We start from the raw sequence: 25174 nt of genomic DNA, 5'->3' as shown, positions 1-25174 counted from the left end.
TATTACAACTCATTATCTGTTATGTTTACAACACGTGCTAATCACTTAATTGCAGTGAACGACTGACTGAATTAGACACTACATGCATGTGCGTGCAAACTGATCCGCTTGGGCCTGCGTAAATCTTCATGATGTGTTACATCAGCTCGCGCAACTTCCGTAACTTGCTGAAAGTACACTTGATCAGTTTCTCATAACGCGCCAAAAGAAGTATAACCTCAAAAACTCAGGCTACGTAACAAAGATGACTTAGATAAGAAATGAAAATGAAAAGAAATGAAAATGGCCAGTTTTAAAAATGTAGGCTGAAAAATTTCCTGTAAATCTCGGCTACGCAGACATCAGATTGTTTTTTCAAAAATTAATGGGGAAGTTAACAGCGTAAACAGTTCAATTGTGATCAACTGAGTTAACGATGATTGGCTACTTATTAAATCAAGTTATAATGAAGAGAACATTTTTAAATACTCTCTTCATTTTGTGTTTTAATAAAAAACAAATCGATATTTCATTTTAAAACAGCTTCTTCTTAGGTACACAGTATATATTTGTATTATAATATATAATGATGGCGTAAAAATTTACGGTAATGAGGTGGCTACTCGGAAGTATCAGGCACTCGGCTGTAACGAGGATATTTTATCGGCCGCTTGAATCTCGTTATTACTAAATTTTACTGTATTTCATTCTTTCGATCTATAAGGTATAACTTGGACATAGTCCAGGCTAGTTTATGTGCATAAATTTCCGTTTTTATTCTAGTATCACAACTAACAAGGTAAACAACTCTTTTTATTATTAATTAATTACAGGTCAATCTATAAACATAATTTAAACGCTCTTGATAAGCAATGTTCCCCATAGGCCTGTTTCAACTTTTCCAAGGTCACACTCGCGGATTCCCCAAGTTTAACACAAAACTTGATTGCACAACGTCGATCTAAATTTCGATGCTCCATTTTCGTAACACACAACTTCCCTGATGGTGCTGTCAAAAATAATGTGTTGGCTGAACGGAGTTGAAACTCGTACTGAGCATGTGGAAGGGATGAACAAACCGGTCTAGCACAGACCGGTAGACACAGCGTTGCCAGATCGCTCGCAGTGTTACCAATCTCATTACTTTTCTCACACACCTCATATATATATATATATATATATAGTCGGATTGGAACCGTTGTGCCATCCCCTTGTAAGTTCCAAATATTTCATTTTTCTATAACCCTGGAACCAATGAAAATAAGTAATATTTATGAAATATCGTTGAAAAGGTCTCAGTGAGGACTTATTACTGCAGTTAAGAAAATGTCCATTGGATTTTTGGCTTTATAGAATACTTTTGGTTCAGCCGTTTGCAATCAAGAGAGGAGGTGCACAACTAGATATTACTACAATCCTAAATCCAAAATTTCAACATCCTATGGCTAATCGTTTTTGATTATGCGAGATACATATGTACATATGTACAAACGTAACGCTGAAACTAGTCAATATGGATTCAGGGATGGTCAAAATGGATATTTCTGTTGAAATCTGAAAACCGAAATTATTCGCGATCACAATACTTCCTTCACTTCGTACAAGGAATTATAATTATATACTTCGAAATCATTATAGTTCTTAGCTCTTGCTCGTTAGTCGTCTGTTTAGTAGATTTTCAGTTGTATTTTTAATAAAAAAATAATAATAAATAGTTTCAAAAAACCTTCGTAATATGAATAATAGAATTTTCAAATTTTCTTTTGGATCCATTCCATAAAATATTTGTCGTAGGTAAGCAGGTATCACCATTCGAGTAAAGTCGGGTTATGTTCGCTATATATATTTGTGTGTATTGTATTGTAAATTTATTAATTAAGTATTCTACATTGCGTTGTTTTCATGCCACCATTGTGCAATTGTTATAGGTTAATGTACACCTGAAATATATTGAATACTGAATATAAAATATTTTTTTTAACTATCAAGGACTTAACCCTATGTCTTTGTTTCATTGTTTGTCAAGGTAGACGGTTTTTTTACTGTGTATATTTTGTTTCAAAATATTTCTTAAATTTAAATTAACGAATTTTAATTATCCTTCTGTCTTAAATGTTAATATAAGGATAATTAAAATTCGTTAATAATTATAAAAGCACTACTTTTATATACTATAAACGGAGATTTTTTAAAAATTTTTCGATGGTTTAAGTTTCCGTGAGTTCTAACGAAAAAAATTATAAGGGTAAGCCAAAATAACTCCCGTTTAAAAACACAGAATTTATTGAACCAAACACAGAATTTATTGGAAAATTAAGAATACTTATACATACACTTATAGCCCATTTTATCCGATTATAAACGCAATATAATGTCAGACAAACATCCTTCAAGATTCTTCTGGCATATCATTATTCTTTTCCTGAACTTTGCCATCACTTTCAAATAGACGTCTGGGTAAATTTCTGTAGACTTTTGTTAGATATATCCCTTTAGCTGGAATTTTTGGGGGGGGAGTTTTCATAAACCTTCATTTTTAAAAATTTCCAAAGAATGTAATCATACGGTTACAAATTTATTGATCTCAGTGGTCACGGTTTGCCGGAATGGTTTTAAATTTTTATGGCCTGAGAATTCTCATGTAAAAAATCGAATGTTTTTCCCACAGTATGACATGTTGCATCGTCTTGTTGAAACCACAATTTATTACCACCAATTGAGTCTAACTGTGGTTAGAAACATTCAGTCAACATATTATATAGTTCGTCATTAACCATAACTGCATTTTCGACATTATACATAATGGAGAACTATCTATCTATCTATCTATATGTATATATATATATATATATATGTAGATTGTAGATATTAGATATTATATAGGTAGATTGTACATATATATATATATATATATATGTACAATCTACCAATCTACCCTACAAAAGGCCATTTGTATGTGTATCCCCCTTAACTTAGCACCGGTATGTACCAATCACTGTCGGAAAAGAACAATTCATTAGTACATGTATCCTGGTGATCAGGTTTATACTTGCTATATTATTATATATCGATATGTCGCATATATATATCCATATATGCGAAATATATATTAACTAGCGTACCTCGTCACAACTTCCCAACAATATAGATGTAGCTTCACTCACAATGCTTTTTTAATAGCAAACTTATTTTTTTTAATTAAAAAAAATATTTAGTCAACAATATTATATTTAGATTTTCATTAAATCCTGATAAAACGGTAAAGAAAATTTTTTATGAAAAATACTGAAGGAATATACGATAAACAATGAATTGTTGCCCAGAACTTAAATAAAGGAAAACAAAAAAGGAAGATAAGAAAATAGAACAATATTTGTTAGACCGATCCATTTTATGAATGAATTAAAATAGTTCAATATAAAAGTCCAGTAAAGATAAACAAAACATTTATTACAATCCCAATCTAGCATACCCATCGCGGCTTCGCCCGTGCTCTATGGTTACTTGCGCTTCCCGTCACTATCAGAGGGTTGTGGCTCGCTTCTCTCTCCCTTCCCGTTTCCCTTTCCTTCTCCCGTTTCTCTTCCTTACTTCCCTTTCCCTATCCTCTTCCCCTATTTATCTTTCCCCTTTCGTCTTTTCTTTTTTCTCTTTTCCATTTCCTTTTTCCCGTCTCCCCTTTTACTTTTTCTTTTTTTCCATTTTTCCCTTCTTCCCTTTTTACCCTCTTCCCTTTACCTCTATCGATTTTTCCCTATTTCCCTTTTCCTATTTTTACCTTTCTCCCTTCTTCCCCGCGCGTAAATCGGTCCAGTAGTTTTTTAGTCTATAGCGGACACACATATCGGAAACATTGCAATGGAATCGTAAAATATTTAGTGTAGCGTATGTTGCTTTTACGTCTAACAGATAGCGCTGTTAACACGAAATTTAGTTTTTTATCGACTTGAACCCCTTAAAATCAAAATTCTCCAAAATCCTTTCTTAGTGACGCCTACTTAAAGATACGAAGGTACTCTTAAAATTTCGAGTCTCTACCTATAATAGTTTTGGTTGTACGTTGATTATGAGTTAGTGAATCAGTCAGGACATTCCCTTTTATATAAGAGATAATATATTTTTGTATTTACGTGATTGTTTTTCGTCATAAAATAATGAACTATAATCAAAAAGTAGACACCGAAATGTACCGATCACTAACGGAAAATCCCGATTCGTTAGTATCAATCTCTAGAGTTAAATTTCTAATTTAACTTTCGTTAAATCAATTCTCATAATTCCAAAAAAAAACTTTTACACAAGAGGTAATCAAATTTGGACGCCTAATAATCCCATTCCGTGACGCCGCTCGCCAAGACAACCCGCCCGGAGGCCCTTGCTGCGACGGGCGTGCCTAAGGCATACCTCTGCATATTTACTGAGTGTTGCTAAAATGGTGGGCTGGCTATACTTTATTGGCTTCTACTTGTAAAACTAACCAAAAAATATCCTTACGAAAAATGGCAATTTCTCCTTCGTTCTTCCACTGTCCGCCTTTTCTTATTTTTATACAATAGTATATGTAAAATTTGTTTTAAATTTAATTATAATACAGTGTAAAATGAGTATATACTAAGATCAAATAAACAAATTTATATAACTCAAAAAACTTTCGAAACTACAATTAGAAAAATAACATTAAAATTCCTGTGACATGTGGTCCGAATGAATAAAAAAAAATCTGATTTGGACACCACAAGACTTCCTTGTACGCCTATTAAATTACATATACACATTTTTTTTTAAAATGAAAAGTACAAAAAACTTTATTTCATTAATAACTTAAGGCATACCTCCCAAAAACGGAGTTATTAACTTCATTAATAACTTGTAAATGTAGTCAGTAATTTAGGAATACTTATTTTTTCGAAACTGCCTACTAGGAACCATACTAATATTATTTATTTTTTTCCATGTTTTCTTCATTTTCTTGGAGTAGACTCATCTTTACTCTTCTAGTGTTTTACCTTTCTTTATCGATAAGAATCTTCCTATTAAACAGTTGAACCTTTGACAGAGTAGCATTTCCAAACTGTGCCTCGAGTCGAATCAAAATTTTAGAGAATTCGTTATCTTATATCGAATCGGTTATATAATCGGATTATATTCAACTGAAGGCGGTTTCTACTACCTACTGCTCAGTTACTGACGTACGAACATGACCTACGGGAGTGCCTTGGTGGTTGCTTCTCTCCACATATATCCAACTAATTACACAAAGCGCTTCACCACATTCATTACTCTTCCTCAATCCGCGCGGCAATATTCCGAATTTATATTTGAATGACCCTCATATTTTTAGATTTTTAAATTCCTCTTTCATCTGCTTTATTTATTCTTTTTGGCTTTTTACTTTCAAAAATTAATACAAAAAAATATATTTATTTCGTTTTTAACTTCTTTGTACGAAGTAAAGGAAGTATTGTGATCACAAAAAATTTCAGTTTTAAATTTCAACGAAAATAATCATTTTGATCATCCCTGAATCCATTTTGATTAGTCTCAGCGTAATGTCTGTATGTACGTACGTACGTATGTATCTCGGATAACTCAAAAACGATTAGCCGTAGGATGTTGAAATTTTGGGTTTACCTCCCTTTTCGACTGAAATTGACTGAACAAAGAAGCCCAAAATCCAACAAAATTTGGATTTCTGATTTTTTCTTAACTGCAGTAATAAGCTATCATTGAGAGCTTTTCAACGATATATCATAAGTAATACTTATTTTCATTCGTTCCATAATTATAACCAAATAAAAGTTTAATTAATAAAATATTTGTTCTTACAAGGGTAAGGCATATCGGTTCAAATCAGACTTCATCTCACTTTTTTTTTACTTTTTTTTTAATTTAAATATATTGATTTATTAATAATTGGTTGATAACCTCTGATTGTAAAAAGGTTTTATGATAAATACTAATTCAATAACAATAAATAAATAAAAAAACAGAAGTTATTAATGAAATAAAGTTTTTTGTACTTTCCATTTAAAAAAAAAAAAAATGTGTATATGTAATTTAATAGGCGTACAAGGAAGTCTTGTGGTGTCCAAATCAGATTTTTTTTATTCATTCGGACCACATGTCACAGGCATTTTAATTTTATTTTTCTAATTATGGTTTCGACATTTTTTTGAGTTTTATAAATTTGTTTATTTGATCTTAGTATATAACATTCCTCTGCTTTTCTATAATCGTCGATTCTTCTTAGAATTTTAATATTAATTATATTTTATTAATTTATAAACAAATATGATAGTTATATCTACTGATAGAATAAGTAATGAAAATGTATTATCAAGGATTGAGGAAAAGAAATTGTTAACAGCAAAAATAAGAAAGGAGAAAATATCTTGGTTTGGATGTAGCTTACGAAGAGACTGCCTGCTAAGAACGATAACTGAAGCAAAGATAGAAGATAAACGTGGAAGGGGAAGAAGACGGACTGGAATACTGGAAAATATCAAAAACGGGAGAAGTTACAGAGAAACGAAGGCTGACGCTCAGGATCGAGAGAAGTGGAAAGCATCCAATGGAAACATTATTTCTTTCTTTTCCTGTTTAGCCTCCGGTAATTACCGTTCAGATAATATTTCAGAGGATGATACATATGAATGTAAATGAAGTGTAGTCTTGTACAGTCTCAGTGGATTATTTCAGAGATGTGTGGTTAATTGAATCCCAACCACCAAAGAACACCGGTATACACGATCTAGTATTCAAATCCGTATAAAAGTAGTCATAAGACAGATCTACAAGAGAGAAAGAAATAAAAGACATAGGCTTTATCATGATATGGTTATCTGCTCGTAGGCCGGTCCTTTGTACAATGGCTGTCTCCATTGTTCCTACGTAATATAGTCACATTTCTTTTTAGTATATTTATAATATTTATTCTTTAATGAACTTACTTTATTCACCTTCTAATGATTATTCTATTATTATTTTCATCTGTATTTTCCTGTTATGATATGTCTCAGCTTATTAACGTTCCAATTCTATTAGTTTTCTGTTCACTCCTATTCTTCGACGATCTCCATGGCAGTGTGGTAGCGTCTCAGCCTTTCATCAGGTGATCTGCATTCGACTCCCGGTAAGACATAGCTATACGCTATAAATTCCTATTTCCATAGTCCCACAAACAAGTTTCTCTGTAAACTTTTGTAATTAATTAATTCTCAAAAAAAAACTTTTTTTGATTAAACATTATTTCTTTATTTTTAAATTTGTCTCTTTGTACCCACGTTTCGAATACCTCCAACCTTTTTTTGTCGTTTCTATTTATTGTGTCAGCGGCTACTATCGAAAATAAACATATTCTAAATATAACACTTGATAAGTTGTTTTTCCAACTCTAACACCATCTAACTATGTAATACAATTATTTTTTCTTATAAATATTTCCTTAGTTATTTTTATTCTATATTTTATTTTGTGTTTACATTTTTTAAATTTTCTTTTAACGTAGCATACAAATAACCAGTATTGTTTTGAATAAAAGTAAAGATATTCTAATTATTATTATTAGTAAATTAATTCCTTTACAATGTGAAAGGACTGAGAAATGTTTCTTACTTTTATTTCTATAGAGAAACTAGAACATAAGAAAGTACATCGCTAATAGATTTACACAGCATAATGTATCATTTTGTTTTCTAGCGAAAGTATATTTTATGTAAAATAATAATAATTAATTGTTATAAATTCTATGTGACTTAATGTATTTATATTTATTATAATTTATTTTTTTTATTGTGATTTTATATTAATTATTATTTTAAAAAATAATATTAAAATACGGTTCTATGTTAATGTGAGATTTGTTTGGACATTAGCAGCAGAACATTGCATTGTCCTTTTTACTTCCTTGTACGAAGTTAAAGAAGTATTGTGATCGCGAAAAATTTCAGTTTTCAGATTTCAATGGAAATATCCATTTTGACCATCCCTGAATCCATTTCGACTAGTTTTGGCGTGACGTCGGTATGTACGTATGTATCCCCCATAACTCCAAAACGATTTGCTGTAGGATGTTGAAATTTTGAGGACTGTTGTAACCTCTAGTTGTGCACCTTCCCTTTTGATTGCAATTGACTGGAACATTAAAAAGACCAAAGTCCAATGGACGTTTTCTTAACTGCAGTAATAAGCCCTCACTGAGAGCTTTTTAATAATATATCGTAAGTGGTTCTTATTTTCCTTGGTTCTAGAGTTATAGCCAAATGAGATTTGAATTAATGAAATATTTGGGCTTACAAGAGGAAGGCACATCGGTTCGAATCCGACTTCATATAAATATATATTTTTTAAAAGTTTTTTTAATTTAAATACATTGATTTATTACTAACCTGCGATTATAAAAAAATCTTTACGATGAATAATCAATAATAACAATAAAAAAAAAAATGTGAAAAGAATTTCAGAAGTTATTAGTGAAATAAAATTTTATATACTTTTCATTTTAATTCAAAAATTTTTACTGATAATAATTATTAATAAATCAATATATTTATTTTTATTTTTTTAAATATATATGTTTATGAAATCGGATTCGAACCGATGTGTGCATGGTTACGAATCCGACACGTTCTCACTTACACCACATAACTACTTTTGAGCAACGTGAAACAAAATTGATATATAAACTAATATAAAATGCTGATACAGAGACCAAAACAAAAGTGATGCATGTGGTGTCTACCACAATGCAATTGTATAACTGTCCATTTTATTAAAAAATTGGAAGATGGTATCTCACTTTCAAATGAATTAACTTTAAAAGAAGTGAAACAAAAAATGTGTTTATGTAATTTAATAGGCATACAAGGAAGTCACGTGGTTTCCACATCAGATTTTTTTTCGAACAGTAATTATTTCAGCTAATTAAATTTAGTCAATATATTCCGTATTGAGAAATCACTATTTTTTAATTGTTATTTTAATAATCATTCAAAGTAAATTTTATTAACTAATATTAAAAACAATAATACATAATAATAATAATAATAATAATAATAATAATAATAATAATAATAATAATAATAATAATAATAATAATAATAATAATAATAATAATAATAATAATAATAATAATAATAATAATAATAATAATAATAATAATAATAATAATAATAATAATAATAATAATAATAATAATAATAATAATAATAATAATAATAATATGATATTACTGAAAAAAAAAGTTTCAATTATTATCATCAATTTCTAAACTAACAACTTTCACTGGATTGAATTCTTATATAAATAAAACAGATTTGCAATAACTGTCCGGGAAAGATAGGTTTCACTTTTACTACGAGTAATTTAAAGGATACCAAAACTCCAAATTAATATCCTTATTTATATTTAAAAAAAGGATTTTATTATTTTTTTTTAAAAATCCTAATATTTTTTACATTAAACTGTACGGAGCGACAAAGATGCCGAGTTATTTGGTATCTTACCATACGTACATAGGTAGTCCAATAAACTATGTATGGTGAGTACATACATAGTGGTATGTATCTTACCATACATATATAGTCTAAACTATGTGCACTTTCGAGATTAGGAATATAGAAGAAATAGTATCGATTGATGATACAGTGACATCAAGTTTTACGCTATTCGAATAATAGTAACAAAGATAAAGAACAAGCACAAAATCATAGACAGAGAAACGTTCAGATAAAAATTAAAAATATATGAAGATAAAAAAAAAACACAAGAACAGAATGAACTAACCAAAGAAGAAAATACTCAAGCAAAATGAAAAGGGAAAATCTGATGAAGAACAAAGAAAAAAAATCTGATGTGGATACCACATGACTTCCTTGTACACCTATTAAATTACATATACACATTTTTTTTTAAATGAAAAGTACATAATATTTTATTTCATTAATAACTTCTGATATTTTTTCATATTTATTATTGTTATTATTGAAATATTATTTTTATTATTAGTCATGGCCCGTTGATATTGATATTGTTACCACATATATGCCTAATTTAATATCGGTGGCCAACACGGTATATCAACTAACGTGCGAACTGGCGCACAGTATACGAATGCGCTGATACAAACATCACTACCGCCGCGAAGTTCTCTCACTATAGCGGCGCTGCAGCACCACCACTCTCAGGCTCCAATAAAAGAGCGTTCACACGAGAGTGAAGCCAATTCATCGTTGACCACCACCTGGAGAAGACCAAGAAGAAGAAGGTGGAAGAAGACAGAAGTCCTTCGCGCCGGCGAAGGATGACCGACGCCGACCCGACACTGCGATGCTCTGGGGGCCACCAGTTGGGAGACCCAACTGCCGGTCAGGAGAAGCCCGGTCTAACTTCAATGGACGAGCCGCAACTCCCCGACTTCGCCGGAGACCAGTTTCCGGACCCAACAGCTCTTCTCAGAGCTAACGCAAAAAACGACCCTTTTCAGGGCCACCACAAGGTTATGAAATACGAACCACCGAAGCCATTCGACGACAACAGCCCTTCTCAGGGCTACCATAAGCTTAATAATTACAAGAGCTGTCGAATCCGATCGACGACAAAAACGGCCGTTTCAGGGCCACCATAAGTTTAGTAAATGCCACGTGCCGTCGAAGCCATTCGGCAACAATATTAGTTAATTATCTTACAATTTCCACTTTGCACCAATTTTGATTGTCTGAGCGCTTTCGGATATTATTCCATCATCAGGAACATTTATGTGTTTTTATAATTTTTTTCTTCACAAATTAATATATTAAATTAATTTTTAATTTTAAAAAGAAAAATTATAAATACAACAATTGGTCGTCCACAGGGAAATATAATGTCGACGTTTCCCGTCATGTTAGTATAAAGCTCTCAATTATGTTTATTAGTATGAAGCAGTATAAACAACTTAATAACCAAAATTATTGTTTAATATTTATTTAAATGTTACATCATTATCATACCAAAATACGTCTCATCACGAAAAAAACACATTATCCAGTATGCCCATCCAGTTACCTTTCACCTAGTTGATAAACTACTGGCAATACCTTATTCTTCTAACAGTATCTGGGTGTTAAAGTTCCTGTACGCATTGTATTCGAGATGCATGTATATCTAAAGTTTTGTGGCCTTTTGTGCACTCCCGTACGATATTCCTGTCTGATATTATAATTTACGCAAACCTTTCTTTCTTTGGAGACTGTTCAAGTAATGCATGTAGTGGGCAATGAAATGATCGCATTGTATATATATAGATTAAATACAATATTACCAAAAACCACACCAAATATAGTATATATATATATATATATATGATCAAATCCTAGTAAATGTTAGTTGTTTTTATACGAATAAGAATATTAGACGGTGGATACCAGTGTAATTTGGTGGTTGGGGTTCAATTAACCATCCGCCTCCGGAATGATCGGCCTGTGATTGTAAGAGATTGCACCTCATTGTTTTCCTGAAGGCAGATCCTAACCCTTCGTTCCATATTTTTTGTCATCCTTCAGAGCTAATGGAATTCATCTCTGCAGTAATGGCTTACTCCAGGTCTTATAGAGTATATAGGTTTGTTCGATGTACACGTCTTTCAATAAAAACCTCAGAAAAAATGTATGGTAAAGATAAGTCAAAGGAACGAGGGGACCATTTCCGCTTGTACGGTCGGTATACTGGTGTAGACAAAGGTTTAACGCACCAGGTACCGAATTGACCAGGCGATCGAGTTCGAGACCCGGCCAGACCGAAGCACGTTTTTATACTTTAAATATTATACATTTATTTAATTATAACGCTCCCCTGTGACGTCACTACGTAGTAGATGACTACAACAGCAATTTTTGGGGTGGGGGTACGATTCAAAAAAATTTTTTTTCCAAATAATGTTATTTTTTTCGTTCAAATATGCGTAAGCAAAATATGACCCTAATACGGCGAAATCTCGAGATACTGAGGGTGGTGTCCTTGCTCTAAAGGCTTACCTCTTTGACCTTTTCAGTTGAAAATGTATCGGCATCTATGCACAATATATAGAATTAACCTGATAAAGTTTGGTCAAAATCGGTTCAGCAGTTCTGGATATATAAGCTGATTTAGAGGCCAACACTAAACTCGCGAGCACGCACACACAAGTTCATACGAACATTAACATTCGAAAATTTTCCATTCGGTTTTTTGGGTTCCTTAGTTGTCAAAACGTCAAGATCCGGCGAAAACAGCATATGCTCAAATTGGACCAATTACAATCAATACTTTTCCTTCTAGAGCTATAACGGGAAAGTAATAAGAGAAATTAATTAAATATAATCTTAAAATGAGGTGTAATCATTTACATGTCTACATATAATCGTCTTCTCATTGGGGGGGTGGGTGGATTTACTTTTGTTCATAAGTTGAACAGAGTACAACGTACACATCATGGGAAAACTGTATAAATAAATAGGAATAAAAATTATAAATATGTAACATGGACATGCAGAAAAATCATTTTTATATATATTTGAGCGCGCGCGCGCGCGTGTGTGAGAGTGTATGTGAGCGCGCGCGTGTGCGTTTATTTTTTCTTCGAGAAAATGTTATTTTTTCGCATTTCCAATAATACAATTTTTTTAATTGAAATTATTTTCAAACTATGAAAAAGAGGAACTTGCATAATTTATTACCTTTTATGCATAATGTATATATTAATATACTTGTACATGAGTGCGTGTGTACGCGCGCGCGCGCGTTTGTGTGTGTAAAATATACTTTCTAATTATATTAAAAATTAAATTAAAGTTATAGAATCCTATTAAGATTTTTTTTTTAAAGTAGGGGAAATAAAGTAGGTACAAGTTTTACCAACTAGTTTTTTTTTTAACATTTTTATAATTTCTCCACTTAACATCTAATAAAAAAGTTGGAAGTGGCGACTTTTATAAAGTAACAAGCAGACCCGGCAATGCTTCGCTATTGCTACATATATATATATATATATATATATATATATATATATATATATATATATATAATATGAATGTTTGTCTGTCTGTATGTCTCTTATGCTTCTGTATGTATTTTTTATATATTTATATTTATTATTACATTTTTTCTTTTTTTGTTATTTAATTATTATATATAATAAAACATTTTTTACAATCATAGGTTAATAATTATTAATAGATCAATATATTTAAATTAAAAAACAAGTTAAAAATTAAGTAGGAAATGAAGTCAGATTCTCTTCGATGTGCTTTCCCATTATAAGATCCAAATATTTCATTAATTAAAATTTTATATGGGTATAATTCTGGAACCAATGAAAATAAGTAGCACTTATGATACATCGTTGAAAAGCTCTCAATAAGAGCTTGTTAATGCAATTAAGGTAAAGTCCAAAATTCAAATTTTTTGAACTTTGGGCTTTTTTGGAGATTTTTGGTCCAGTTGACTGCAATCGAAATGGGAAATACACAACTAGATGTTACAATAGTCATAGATCCAAAATTTGAACATTCTACGGCTAATAATTTTTGAGTTATGTGAGATACGCACGTACAGACGTCACGCCGAAACTAGTCAAAATGAATTCAAGAATGTTGAAAATGGATATTTCCGTTGAAATTTGAAAACCGAAATTTTTTGTGATTACAGTACTTGTACAAGGAAGTAAAAACACCTAAATGAGTAAGAAATTACAGTAATAAAATATTCCCTACCTTGTCCGTTTCAAAGTTAGAATACGTATTTTCTCTCTTTGGTACATCTAGTGAGATCAACATACAAATTGCCACTAATTTAACTGTCAATGAATAAAATATGACAACTGTAGATTGTTTCTGATGCACGGCTTACACAAACATACACACAATTTAATTTAAAATATTCATCATTTTATTTAAATATAATATTTTTTCGTTTATTTAATTCAATGATTCTAACTGAAGCGCGCGCGTTTACAGTATTTAATTCGTGCGGGTGTGGCGGTACTATCGGCGGCGGTCGGCACTAACTAACCTAATGTAATTTCACAACTCTCATAGAACAAATTGCACTTGTTCATTCAGCAGGCTGGTGCAGCCGCAAGGCTTAACGCACTAGATACCGAGTCGACGGGGCGATCGAGTTTGAGACCCGGCCAGACCGAGTTACTTTTTTACACTTTAAATATTATTCATTTATTTAATTCTTCATTTCACTTATTACGTCACAACATAGTAGTAATTTAGAGAATTTTTTCGGGGTGAGGGTGCGATTTTTCAAAGTATTTATGTTCAAATATTGTTATTATTTAATTGGTAATAAATGTGCCTAAGAAAAATATGATAATATAGGTGAAATTTCGGGATAGTTAGGGTGACCTTGCTCTACAGCCTCACTCCCTTGACCTTTTAAAATGAAAATTTAACGGATTCAATACACCATATATAGAAATAATCTGACCAAATTTAGTCAAAATCGATCGAGTACTTCTGGAGATATAAGGTGATTTAGAGTGTGACACCGTACACACACACGTGCATACGAACATTTCCATCAGGAAAATTCCATAGGAAAATTTACATCCGGTTTTTAAGGTTCCTTAGGTGTGAAAACTTCAAGATCCTGTGAAAACAGCATTTGCCCAAACTGGGACGATTATAATGTCTTCTTATACACTAGACTTCTAGACTTATAGCTCTGCTATATCGCTATTTAGACGGTAAAGTAAAAATGAATTTTTAAAATTCATGTGATTCTACCATAGAAACAAAATTCTAGATACTTCAATACAGACCTTTTGGATTTGTACACCATCCCACAATCGTAGAAAGGGCCATCAAAGTCTTTCTGCCATTTTTATTCTCATACTTGTGCAAAACAAAATTTTCTACAATGAAAATAGTGAAATTTAAGCAGTAAAATAGGCAGGTACATGTTGAAGATGATTTGCATGTTAGTTTGTCAACGATAAGGCCACGTATTGATAAAGTTTGTGGAACACACCTAGAGCAGACTTCACATAATTTAATGGTTAATTTAAAAAAAAAAAACAATAAAATATATATATATATTTTTAATCGGATTTCCGGTTTAGATACGTCGGTATTCCAGGCACCAAACTTTGTTTTTTCTGACGCTCGACAATCTGTTTGTATTTCGAAGAATGCGCCCGCTTGGGTGTTAGCATTGTTCTATGTACACTGGATGTCTAATGCTTACAATGATTCACTACTACACATTATTATTCCCAATATCATCATTGTTATTAATAATAAACCAATTCCCTGTACGACCACAATATCGCGACATTATCTGTTTTTCCCCATTCCAAATTATCTTCTTTTTTGAAGTTGTTTGAACTACTTCTTTGCCTAGAAAGACATAAAAATAATCGGTAAAAAATGCGCAATAAATAAAAAAATAAAAAAGACTTCGACTTTTTTGGGTAAGGGGTCAATATTGGGAATAATTTATTAATAATGATTCCATAAGCATTCACACACGACCTGATCTTAATATAAAATTGTATTATGTTCGTAAAAATCTTGAAAAAATTGACACCAAAATTTTACCAATAAGTTGTCCTGTATAGGCGAGTTTCTGAACAAAATTTCATCCAAATCGGTTTATCCAGTCAAAAGTTATTAATTTTTAAACACGCCAACATATGTACGATTGTACTTACGTACGAACATTAACCCCGGTTTTTTGTTTTTTGATGTCCATGGGCCATGACACTTCGAGAAATGTAAAAAATAACCATATCGCATTTCTGATTACCATACTTTCCTTTCCATCATAGTTCTAGAGCTATGACGCCATGGAAGTATTATTATTATTATTTATTTATTATTATAGTTTTTTTATTATTAAGGAACCGCGGTCACGTAGATGAGACCGCGGTAGGCTGGCGTAGGACCGCGATCACGTCGATGGCGGCTCAGAGGTCAATTCTCAACCCCGACTTTTGGAACGCCGTCTACGACGGCTTACCGAGACTGGAAATGCCTGAAGAGTCGAGCTTGGTTGGGTACGCTGACGACGTTGGGCTACTTGTTACACACCGCGGTGTGGAGTGCGCCCAGTTGAGGCGCAGCTGAGCTATGCACAGGGTCAGCGCCTGGCTGGAAGCCCATGGGTTGTCTCTAGCCCTCAGCTAACCAAAGATCGTGGTTCTAAAGAACTACGACTTGGTGTCGAGGTTATCGACACCAAGCCGGCCTCGAAGTACGTCGGTATGATGATTGACCAGAAACTCAGCTTTGCTGAGCAGCTTCGGAGAGCCGCCGACAAAGCTGCGAGGGCCATAACCGGTCTCATCCGGCTCATGGCGAATGTCGTTGGACCTAAAGGGTGCAGATGGCGACTAATGATGTTCACGGTGCACTCCGTCCTTTCATATGGGACAGAAGTGTGGGCCCAGGCATTAAAATTTTAGTAATCTTACTCAGTCCTTTTATTTATCAAATGATTTCCAAAAAGTAATTTAATGATAATTAGTATTAATTTTAAAGTTATTGAAAAAACCATTTAAAAGAGAACTAATATTATTTAATAAAGCCTTTGTTTAAAAATATTTACTTTAGAAAACGTAAAAGAATATCTATAAAAAGAGTGGTAACATCTCGACCTTTTATTCCGAGGTCCCGGTTTTGAATCCCGGTCAGGTTTGACATTTTTTATACACTTCAAATTTTTCTATTTCCATATTATCACGTACAAGCTTCTATGATGAACTAATTCATCAGGCAAAAAAAAGAAATAATGATAAATTGATGTGGATAATTTTATGTATTATGTAATTTATTTGAAATAATGCAAAGAAAACAAAAATGTCCTAATATAATATAAATTGAAAACATGTTTAGCTTTTTTAAGAAAAAAAAAATTGATGTAAACACCACACGAATTCCTTGAACGCCTATTAAATTACATATAAATATTTTTTATTGCACTTTATTTAAATTAATTTCATTTTAAAATGGGGTACGTTCCTCCAATTGTTTAATAAAGTGGATAGTTACACAATTGTAAAATATTAGTTTTTATTAACATAAAATACTAATACAATTATTAATTCAACAATCTTACATGAAATATTAGTTTAGAGTAAAATTCCCTTCATTACTGTATTACTAGATCAGAAAATGTTAAAACCAAAGAAAGAATAAAAAGATTAAGAGAGGATGATAAATATAAAAAGAGAGAAAGTTTGAAAACTAGAGAACGCGTACACATAAAAAGATCAGAAGAATTATATCAAATCAAAGAGCGATTAAATGATTGGCAACAAAACATATAAACGAATGATGATAAACTTCGAATTAAGGAGAACATTGTCGACAATATCAGAGGAGTAATGAACTAAAAGATAAGAATTTTTTGCAATTTATTAAAGATCGGGCATGTATGCCTCACTGTATATGTTCTTGTAAGGGTCTATTTTTCAATCACCCTCTAGTTAACATTAATGTAGACAAAATAAAACAGAAATTCCAGAATAATTAAATACTGAACAGAAATTAAACTAGACAATCCAAAAAAAAATATTACGGTTCTAAATTATAATTTTCAATTAATATTAAATAATCAGATGTTTCACCAAATTTATTACATATACATATATGAAATAATGCCTATTAAATTACATATACACATTTTTAAAAGTACATAAAATTTCTATTTCACTAATAACTTCTGATTTTTTTTCTGCTTCACCTCCGGCGCATCTGGAAACAAAGTATCCAGGAACGCCTGGTAGGTCACCACACATGTTAATGTATGATCCCGACCACCAAACCCGCACCGAACACTGAAAACCACGTGTAATGACTTTGGCCGGTAACGTGACTTCGCGAGCTGCCAAGGATGCGCTTGAACTAGCACATGGAATTTTGCCAAAACTTGTGTTTGGCTTCCTTGATGGTATGAACGTATTCACTACGAACCTGCCGGTAGACAAGCATACCCTCAGTGCGTATATCGTCAACAATAATCCCCACGTAGAAGCGCGGTGAGATCCGCGTTTCTACGCGCGGATCTCACTCTTGCGCGCAGCAGGCTCAGGTCAGAGGACCACCACTTTTTCCCGGACTTCCGCCTGCGGTCAACAGGTAAATGCGAATAGGCTGAAATTTTACTCAAAGAACTTGTTGGAAGAACAGCACTTCCAGTAGATATCTCGGTGCCAAACGACGTGAACATTACGGAAAAGAATGTGGAGAAGAAACTAATATACCAAGATTTAAAGATCGAGGTTATCGGGATGTGGAACATGAAGAGCCAGGTAGTGCCGATAGTCGTTGGGCCCCTTGGGTGACCCCTAAGGACCACCAGGCAATGTATTGTAGTGTTCAATGGCATGGCACACATCCTGAAAAGAGCGCTGGATTAGGAAAACTCGTTACGAAAATCTGGGGTTCTGCAAGCTCATTTACAGTGCGCTGGAGAACACAAGAAGTATGAGGTGGTTACCAAATGGTATCACAACGCGAATTTGTTGGTGTGACATTATAGTGTTACTTAAAACCTTATTGATAATTTGTTATATATATTTATAATTATTTACATTTGTTTGTGATTGTCATTGTGTGTTGAATTATCAATGTTTATTGACATATTTGTGTGGAACGAGAGTTAATTTGTGGATATTTGGACCCCAGAGAGAGAGAGGTGAAACCGACTGTTCTCCTAAGCGCGTTGGTTGCGTACCAGAGCGTTTTTGGCAGGGCCCACACTCGGTCTAGGACCGAGTGTGGGCCCTGCCAACTAGCACCCACAACTCACACGAGTTCGTGTTAATAATAATAATAATAATTTTTTTTTTCATTACGGAGGGAGGTGAAATTGCATTTACGTACGGAGTGTAGGGCTCCCACTGATGGTATTATCCAATCACCATCAGCAGACTACCGACTAAAAACACCTCCCTTTCTACCAGGGCTCGACCCGAAACCGTTTAACACATTACTTTCAGTCGAGTCCTCCTATACTAGCCTGAGAAGGCTGCTACCTAATTTTCAGGACTATCCAGGTCACCCTTCTTGGTCCTGAGAATGCTGCCGACAAATCGGGCTACACTCTCCCATCTGCTCAGGTTACGGAGCCTCATCGCAACCACGTTATGGGGGCTCAGTGCTCCGATCCGCCTCTAGTATCCATCGATCTGCCGCCCACCGAGCACATTTGTAAAAGGTGTGCTTTTACCCCGGGGCAATAGAGGCAGTCGGGGGACGACGCTTTCCCTGTGACATGGAAGTAAACGCGAAAGTACCCTTGACCGTTAAAAAATGGGTCATGTAGTACTCTACCTTTCCATGCCGCCGCTCCGTTCACGGCCTGACCAGAGGGATAAGCCTTGCGGTCCATCGTTCTCTGGTCTCGTGGTCCCAGGTCTCTTGCCATGCGAGGAACGTGCGAGTGCGTTCCTCTTTGGCAATGGTCTCCCGGTCTTCACCTTCCCGTCGCCTCCTGTAGGACGCCTGGCGCTCCCTTGCCAAAATAGTAATGGTTATGACGCCGGCGACCACCAATACTGCAGGCTCGGAAACCGTCCGATACGCGGAAGCGACTCGCAATGCCAAAGTGCGTTGCACCTGCGCGAGCCGCTTCCGGTTTCTTTCGACTGTTAATGCCTGGGCCCATACTTCCGCCCCGTATAACAGGACGGAACGCACCGTGGACATCAGCAATCGCCGTCTGCTGGCCTTCCCTCCGCCGATATTCGCCGTGAGCATACTGAGAGCAGAATAATAATAATAAACTTAAAATTTGGTAAACGCTGTTCAAAGATCAAATACAATTTGAATTTGTTGAAAACGAATAAATTTTATTTGTCATTCCAAGGAAATGTATGATCTAATAAGCTTCAAAATAAAAAAAAATAAATAAAAATTAATTTATAGATATTCGTGGAGCAGTGGAAGCATTTCTTTTTTATTACTGGATTATCGGGTTCAAAACCCCTGACTTCCAGAAATTATTTTACATGCTGCAAATCCATTAATATCATCATAGTAACTATTGATGTATAAATAAAAATATTTTACTTTCCTTTTAATTTTTATTTTCTAAAAAAAGTTTTAGTAAATTTAAAAAATAATATTTTTCTCTCTTGTTTCATCAAAAATTAATGTCAATAGCGATTTATCAAGGTAATTTAACTGTACCGATAAATTACCTTGAAACTTTATTATTTATTTGGTTAAATCGAACACGGTTTTTAAGCCCAATGTGTACCATAATTTTGAATGTGATAAAGTGTAGAATTAGATTATTATTCTGCTTCCAGCTGTTCTATTTAATTAATTTTTTTTCGGTTCTTTTATTTTACCGAAAACTTTAACCATAGCCTTGAAAAGGCTTAGAAAAACGTTTTCTGGAGCAGCAGCCCCACTAATTTTAGCTATGAGACGCCAATGGGTAGGAAAGAACAACCGAAAATATTTGAAGATATTAAAAACTTTTATTATAAAATTTTCTTTATTTTGATAAATAAAAAAAATATTGCCTTTCTACGGAACTTATGAAGCAAATTTATTCTAAAATTAAAATTATAAATTATAAAATTTTAATGAAGTATTCTATTTTGCATTAAGCAAAATTTCTACGCAATTATATAATAAGATATTTTCATGTGAAGATCAAGTTGATATCATTTGCAACAAAATCAAACCTTATATTGTTTTGTCTTGAAAGATTTTTAATAAAAGAAACATGAAAATTCAAGATCAGCTTTCAACAAGATACAAAAATTTGCTATCAGATCACTGCTTAGTACTGGTTAATATGAAACATGTTGACAGATATTTCTGAAACTAAAATATTAATTTAATTTTGCCTTTATATCTATGGATATGTAATCTTTGGTAAAAACTATCCGCCTACTCATTTTTACTTTCCCGTCTAGATAGCGCTATAGCTCTAGATGGGAAAGTATTGTAATCGGCCCAAATTTGGATATATGCGGTTTTCACCGGATCTTGACGTTTTGACTCCTAAGGAACACAAAAACACAAAAAAATCGGATGAAAATTATCCGAATAGTATTCTTTTATACGTGTGTTTGTGTGTGTTAAATTACCTTATATCTCTAGAACTACTGAACCGATTTTGACCAAACTTGGTCAGATTACTTCTACATATGGGGCGAAACTTTATTATTGTAAAATACGAAAATTTATTGATACCAATAAATTTTCAACTTAAAAGGTCAAGGGGGTAAGACTGTAGACCTTCAGTATCTCGAGATTTTGCCTAATGAAGGTCATGTTTTTTCTAGGCACATTTGTTAATTATTAAAAATTAATCATTTGCATAATCGATTAATTGATTTTCAAAAACTATTTTTGAAAAATCGCATCCCCACTGTAAGCTAATATTATATTGTGACGTTAAAGTGAGCGGTACAATTAAATAAATTAATTTTTTTTCTCTCTTCTTCTTCTTCTTCTTCCCGGGCCGGATCCTGCAGTTAAGTATTACACGGCCCAGGGGAGTGTCCTTTACTCTAACGGGCCTCCACGTCTCGACCCGCCGGTCGGATCTCAGTTTGTGCCTGCCTCAAATCCCTAGAGTAGGATCTACCAGGCTCGGCTATGCCGTCCCTGGGTTCCCACTCGGATGGAAGCTCGGACTCGATCTTTATGCCAATGCCTCTAACGGGGACACCCCGAGTGGGGCATCCCCGCCGGGATGAAAAATAAATAAATATATTTAAAAAATTTTTTTTTTTAACTTCCGGGACCACCGTTAGGTATTGCTTCAGAGGATGAGATGAATGATTTGTAGCGTGTGTGAAAATGCCATGCCTGACCGAGATTCGAACCGGAGACCTCCGGATGAAAGGCCAAGACGCTACCACTCGCGCTACGGAGGCCGGCAAATAAATATTTAAAGTGTAATATAAAAAGTAACTCGGTCTGGCTGGATCTGGGACTCGATCGCTCGGTCAACTCGAGTGGGGCGTTAAACCTCGTGGCTACACCAGTTTCTTGAACGTACAAGCAAAATGTTTTCTATATAAGTTGTGTTAAATTACCATTAGCTTAATTATTTTGACCATCACCGCTAGTACCGCCACATACGCGCGAATTAAATGCGCGTGCGCTTTAGTTAGAATCATTCAATTAAATAAAATAAAAAATATTATATTTAAATAAAATGATAAATATTTTTAATTAAGTTGTGTGTATAAGCCGTGCATCAGAAACAACCCACAGTTGTAGGTCTTCAAGTCCTACATCTGTGTTGTCACCTGTTTTCTTTAAAAAAGATTAAAATATCCACTTTTATCTAAGCAGAACGTTTTTGTATAATTAAACACAATATTTCGGCTTACGGAATATTATTATTATTGTTATTATTATTAAACTGTCATTTGTCGACTTCCGTGGCTAAGTAAGTAGCGTCTCGGCATTTATTTGGGAGGTCCCGGATTCGACTCCCAGTCAGACATGAGATAAATTCATACGTTACCAATTTCCACCGGGATAATGACCATAGCTGTTAATGCCCGCTCTTTCAAAAAAAAATATTGTCATTATAAATAAATTATCAAATTGTTCCAGCGGTTTTTATTTAATTAAAATATACGATTTTCTTTTTTTTTAATATTTGGATTTTTTTCGGTAAGCGGGTAACAGTTTTAGTATTTTTTTCTTCAAAATCAGTAGGTATTTTAAAAAAAATTATAAATATAATCTAACCAAACTTAAACCTACGCTCGCTAGTCAATGTTAGCGAGCGAAGCGAGCGTAATCTAAGTTTGGTTAGATAATATTTATAATTATAAGCAATAATGCTTATATTGGACCTCTTTCAGACATTTACAAGACCCATGTTTGAATAAAATTGACGAGTAGAAATTAAAAAAAATCCGTTTCGGCAGGCCGGAAGGCGGATGTAAATTTCACATGTGCTAAGTAGGGGATAAAAAAGATTTCCAGTTTAAAGTTAAGAAAAACTTCATATTTACTCAATACGACAATGGCTGCATGTGAAAAACAAGTTTCACGTGTTTAGCAAACGACAAGCTCCATCTTATTACAATTCCAGCAACATTTTGGTCATCCCTTACCGTAAGGGTTGGTCATATCAATAATTGTTTCAGACAAAAGTTTTAGGTAATGTTTAGAGGACTAACAACCACTTTAAACCGATTCGAAGTGCTTATTAAGGGAGGTATGATTCTTTTTGTCTTCGAAATCCTATTTTTTCAACCCCCTGGGCCAACGGTTAGTGATATCAAAAATCGTTACTTACATACTAGGCCTTTATTCAAAGAATAGTTGGAACTTTAAACGAATTCGATATTTTACTTAATAAGAAACTTATAGCGATATTTTTTTTTTTTCAAAAAAGCCCCCCATTTCCACTCCTACGTTCCGATTTTGGCCATCAACGAATTCGACTGAGATTTTGGGTCGTTATATTTTATGTATCAATTTGAAAGTGATTGGCTCAAAATTACGGCAGTTATCGTTTCCACAAGAAAGTGAAATATGTATGTATAAATATATCAACTTTTGAACTGACGGTGGTTTTGGGGTCTGGGGAATGTGATACACGAAGATATATTGAAATTTTCCGGTAGTCGAATTATGGTACCTATTAATATAGAAGACTAAGTCAGGATTGATTGTTAATATGGAAGATTAGTCCTGTTTTTGGTAAAAAGATGTTATTTGATTATTGATTTATTTGATTCTTGTTATATAAATGTAAAAATGTGCGATTTTATTGTTATTTTTGAGAAAAAAGTGGTACCGTTTACCTCAAAAAGGTCAAAATATTATAGTTCTTTTTCTGTCGATGAAATTTTAAAAAAAATAACAAAACGAAAATATACTTTATAAAATATACTTTAAAAATGATTAAAACTTAATTACATGTTTTTGTTAATGATATAATTAAAAATAATTTGTGTCGTGCTATGATTATGGTTTTTATCATGGTTTCCTTTGATCCATCCACGCAAATACTGGGACAGTCCATCCATGTAGTAATCCTATTTATCTATGTAATAGCATAACCCACTCATTCCTGGTGTGATCTGGATATTGAATTTTCTATCGATCAGTATAAAATATCTACAAAATACAAAAAAGTAAATATTCGAAAATCGGTCTTTTTTTGGAAAATAATCTTGGAATCGTATACATGAGTTGAATTGAGTGTCAATTAATTTAATTGTGTGAAAAAATAATGTTTTTCGAAATATTTACAAAACTGCTTTTATTTCGTTCGCCTTCCCTTATAAAAATTATTATTGTATTAATTTTATCATTGGGGTAAACAGTATTTAAAATATTCTCAAATGAGTTATCAAATTCGAATTTTCAACTTTTAACCTATTTTTTTATAAACTATACTATTATGAGATATAATTTTAATTATTATTTGTTCAATTTTTATAAGCTTTTAATTAATTATAAAATAATTATTTTTACTTACAATTTCTCCAGACAGAGTTAATAAACAGAAAATCCAGCGGCAAGACACGGTAAACGGTCGATGTAATCCTGTCAATTTTATGTTGTTGTCTAGCGAACTGTTAATACTACTAGTATATTATACTACTAGTAAGCCAGTCTTCCTACTCACTACAACTATCTGTGGACGTATTTTGTTATACTGAACTGACACAACGTGGTCTCAACAGTCGGACTAGCCTAACTGTTCCTCTCTCACTCACACACTCGTGCCCTCCCCCACTTTCTTACAACGATTTCTGCCTCCGTTCGTCGTTTTATTACTTTCTTTTCTCATCACGCCTAACCTAACAGGTTAACTTCTTTGGCTTTCATATATTTTTTTTTTATTGCATTACCATGATCTACTTTCTTTTGCAGCAAAAATCTTTCTTTTGCAACATAAAATAATCTTTATTTGTAGCTTAGATGATTTATAAAAAAATAAATTATTTATTATACTAGTAAATATAAGAGAACCAAAAAAAAAAAATTAAAATTAAAATCTCAAAAATTATTTTAATCTGATCGATAATACAAAGATAAGAAAATCTAGCAAAGCGTTGCATAACTTTTCGGACTATGCCGGTCAAAATTAATGAAAATAATACTTTTATAAAAGCAATAAGAAAAAAAAAATTGCTTCTGATTTTCGGTCCGGAACATAATATAGGTGGTAAAGCTTTTTAATTCTAATAACCTTTCTTAGTGAAAAAAAAATACGGCAAAAAAAA

At 33.0% G+C, this 25174-nt stretch overlaps 1 protein-coding gene across 7 annotated transcripts in view; it reads right to left on the bottom strand.

Annotated features, from left to right (window-relative positions):
• Nucleotides 1-24591, bottom strand: part of LOC142322441 (17-beta-hydroxysteroid dehydrogenase 13-like) — a 164718-nt gene extending 140127 nt beyond the window's left edge. For all 7 annotated transcript variants that reach the window (XR_012755866.1, XR_012755877.1, XR_012755876.1 and 4 more), the window contains exon 1: nucleotides 24424-24591. The gene's annotated coding sequence lies outside the window, so the exon portion shown is untranslated. The remainder of the gene's footprint in view (nucleotides 1-24423) is intronic.
• Nucleotides 24592-25174: the final 583 nt, after the last annotated feature.

This window comes from Lycorma delicatula, chromosome 1, assembly GCF_047948215.1.
Source record: "Lycorma delicatula isolate Av1 chromosome 1, ASM4794821v1, whole genome shotgun sequence".
Taxonomy (NCBI): Eukaryota; Metazoa; Arthropoda; class Insecta; order Hemiptera; family Fulgoridae; genus Lycorma; species Lycorma delicatula.
Note: the sequence above shows the minus strand (reverse complement) of the source record. Positions and strands in the feature narration are given on the sequence as shown.